At 47.3% G+C, this 4,059-nt stretch overlaps 1 pseudogene; it reads left to right on the top strand.

Annotated features, from left to right (window-relative positions):
* The first annotated feature begins 350 nt into the window (after window positions 1-350).
* On the top strand, window positions 351-468 carry LOC124723516 (annotated as a pseudogene).
* The last annotated feature ends 3,591 nt before the right edge of the window (window positions 469-4,059 follow it).

Below are 4,059 nucleotides of genomic sequence, written 5' to 3'. Positions count from 1 at the left end.
TATGCTTATGATATAGAAATGCTCATGATACAGATACTTCATGTTTTGTTAAAAGTGAGATTCATAGCAAGGTTATCGTGTTAAGGTGTATTTCTTTCGTCTTAGCACAGTGCGTATTTCACTATTGTTTTCCATTAATTTAAAGAATGTAACAGCAAACATAAGAGATACTTTTATCATCACTAACATATTCCAGTACATTATCTAAAACAGTCTGGCGGAGCTCAGGCCGTTAATCGATAGCACGCCTGAAAAAAACCTACAGGTTCTGAGTTAAAGGCGTTGTCAAACGGAATTTGTAATCCATTTTCCTGAGGAAAAAAAAAACTTGGCGGTTGTCCGATTAGGAAGGCAACGGCCTTGCCGCAGTGCTTACACCGGTTCTCGTCAGATCACCGAAGTTAAGCACTGTCGGGCGTGGCCGGCACTTGGGTGGGTGACCATCCGGGCCGCCATGCGCTGTTGCCGTTTTTCGGGGTGCACTGTGGTGTCACCGCCAGACACCACACTTGCTGGGTGGTAGCCTTTAAATCGGCCGCGGTCCGTTAGTATACGTCGGACCCGCGTGTCGCCACTATCAGTGATTGCAGACCGAGCGCCGCCACACGGCAGGTCTAGAGAGACTTCCTAGCACTCGCCCCAGTTGTACAACCGACTTTGCTAGCGATGGTTCACTGACAAAATACGCTCTCATTTGCCGAGACGATAGTTAGCATAGCCTTCAGCTACGTCATTTGCTACGACCTAGCAAGGCGCCATTACCAGTTACTATTGATGCTGTAAAACATGTACCGTCAAGAGCGATGTTCACCATTTATGGATTAAAGTTAAGTATTCCACAGCTACGTCCTTTTTTGCTAGTCTCATTTCCTTGACCTGTTCCAGACCTCACGCCAGCCTGCATGAGCTAAAACGCGTGCCTTTTGGCTTCCTCTCATAGAGGGGTTGGCTCTCTTGCCAATCCACAACATTTTGGCGACGAGGCGAATTCGCGTTCGTAACTATATTGCCCTGATTTAATTGTGTAATGGCTTCGCCACTATCTCCAGATGTACTGTCCGAATTTTATCGCTTGCAGAATCAGCAGACGCAGGCCTTACTGGATGCCCTTGGACAGCTCGTCCAGGGTCAAAGAGCAATGCAAAACGATGCGGCAGCCGCCGCTCCACCGCTACCGTAGCAACAACACGCTGTTGCACCAACTTTTCGTCCTTTTGATGCTGCAACGGAAAGCTGGACGGAGTGGTCACGCCAATTTGGATTCCATCTCGCCGCCTACAGGATTCAAGGTAATGAGCGGCAGCCTATTCTCCTTTCCTCCGTAGGCATCCAAACGTACCGTGTGATAGTGAAATTATTTCCCCGACGCGACATAGCAACTCTCTCCTACGACGAAATTTTGTCTGCATTAGATGTATATTTCAAAGGATCAGTCAATGTAGTTGCAAAAAGGTATACCTTCTTTCGTACAAAACGTACGGCTGGTCAAACTAATCGGGAGTGGGTTGCAACCTTGCAAGGCCTTACTAGGGATTGTGCTTTTGAGTGTCAATGTGGACTCCCTTATTCAGATACTATGGTACGTGATCCAGTTGCACAGAACGTTTCTGATGTTCGTATAAGGGAACAAATTTTGAAACTAGTCAATCCCTCCCTTGAACAAGTGATGGACATATTGGATCGGCAGGACACACTTGACTTTGCTCAGAAATCATTTGAAACTTCACCGGCAGTGTGTCACATTAACCGGCCGGCCGGGCGCGCTGCACAGAACAGTAAACAGCCCTCGCGCCCATCCGCGCAGCTGCCACCAGGCTCTCAGCCACGTGTGCCGCGCAGGCAAGCAAATTCAGTGCTAAAATCACGCCCGCGGTGTGCTACTAGACATTCGCGTGAGAATTGCCCGTCACGCCAGGCTATTTGCTTTTTCTGTAATAAAAAAGGACATGTTCACAGTGTTTGCCAGAAAAAGCTCAGATCGGACACTCACAACCATTCCAGGCCCTTTGCTTCGTGCCGGAATCGGAATCGAACCAAGGATACTCCGGCTCATGAAACTTCGCCCATGGAAATTCATGTAGTTTATTCCACTCCGCCCAGTGCCACTCTCTCTAACAGTGACTGTGTTCGTCCCACAAATAGTGTGCATCGACATTGACGGAAATCCCGTCATGTCACAAGTGATTTTGTACCAGTGTCAGTTCACGTTGCACGAGACAGTCGCTCTTGTCGTCAGCAGGACAATCAACTGTTTGTAGACTTGGACATTAACGGCAAAGTGATACCATTCCAGCTCGATACCGGAGCTGCAGTTTCACTGATCAATCAAGACACGTACAAAGAGCTGGGCACACCTCCGTTGCGTGCCGCAAATGTTAAGCTCAGTAGCTATTCAGGACAAGCGATCCCTGTGTTAGGACAGTACAGCCTTCTGGCAACATACAAGGAACAAACAAAACTTGTGTCATTTTACGTCCTTCGTTCTTCTTCTGCAGTGAACTTGTTTGGTTTCGATTTATTTCAGTTGTTTAAATTGTCCATAGTAAATCAGGCCCTATCAGTGAACCAGACTATGCCTTCAGCCAGTGTTTTTCGTCTATGTGACGAATTTGCAGACATTTTTGCACTGGGCCTCGGTTGCGCTAAGAACTATAAAGCACATTTGGAACTGAAAGTCAACGCGCAACCGAAATTTTTCAGAGTGTGCAATGTTCCCCATGCATTGCGTGATGAGGTCGCAAAAACATTACACGATTTGGAATCACAAGGTGTAATTGAACGTGTGCAGGCTTCTCTCTGGGCATCACCCTTAGTAATTTTGCAAAAACCTTCCGGAAAATTGAGACTTTGCGTGGACTTCAAGGCAACAGTGAATCCACAACTAGTGACTGCAACTTTTCCTTTACCCCGCCCGGAAGATCTTTTTGACAAACTGTGCCTGGGTAAATATTTTTCGAAGTTGGGCCTAGCAGATGCGTACTTGCAAATACTGGTGGACAAAGAATCCCAGGGCGTTTTGGTGGTTAGCACGCATCTTGGTTTGTATCGATTCAAACGACTGCCATTCGGGTGTGCATCCGCCCCTGCATTGTTTCAGCAATATCTACAAACTGTTTGTGCGTCGGTCCCTACAGCAGCAAACTATCTGGACGATATTGTGATCTCCGGAAAGACGGAAGAAGAACATTTAGCCAATCTCAGAACATTTTTAGCCAATCTCAGAACATTATTTCAGGTCTTGCGACAAAATGGTCTTCGCTTGCGGAAGGACAAATGTGTGTTTTTTGCTCGTGACTTACCCTATCTGGGACATGTACTCAATGCCCAAGGCATACATCCCAGTCCAGAGCACCTCCGTGCCATACAAGACTTGCCTTCACCGCAGAATTTGTAGCAGCTACAGAGTGTGCTGGGAAAAATAAATTACTATAACAAATATGTTCCACATGCCTCTTCCATTTCAGCTCCGCTTCATCGCTTACGCCGTAAAGGTGTTCCGTTCGTCTGGACGACGGAATGCGAACGCGCCTTTCGCCAGTTGAAATCGGCGTTGCTTTCCAATACTTGCCTTACGCCATTCGATCCCCGGAAGCCCCTTTTGTTGATGGTGGATGCATCGGATTTCGGGATCGGTGCTGTGCTTGCGCACAAAGATGGTTCGCACGATCGCCCTATTGCCTTTGCGTCCAAATTGCTCTCGTCTGCGCAAAGACATTATTCACAGATCGAGAAAGAAGCATTGGCTCTCGTATTTGGTGTTACAAAGTTTCATGATTTCTTGTATGGTCGTCACTTTACCATCATCACAGACCACAAACCTTTGACATCGCTTTTTCATCCGACCAAGCCTGTACCTCCACGTACAGCGCAGAAATTCATTCGCTGGTCTATTTTCCTCTCGCAGTACCGCTACGATATCTTGTATCGGTCCACTGCTACGCACGGAAACGCTGATGCGTTGTCCCGTTTGCCTGTTGCTGAGGATAGAGCATTCGATTCCTCCGAACTTGCTTGCATGTTCATTGATTCGGAAAACGATGACGTGGTCGAATCGTTACC

This window comes from Schistocerca piceifrons, chromosome X (genome assembly GCF_021461385.2).
Source record: "Schistocerca piceifrons isolate TAMUIC-IGC-003096 chromosome X, iqSchPice1.1, whole genome shotgun sequence".
NCBI classification, from domain to species: Eukaryota; Metazoa; Arthropoda; class Insecta; order Orthoptera; family Acrididae; genus Schistocerca; species Schistocerca piceifrons.
The sequence above is the reverse complement of the archived record's forward strand: the minus strand, read 5'-3'. Positions and strand labels throughout refer to the sequence as shown.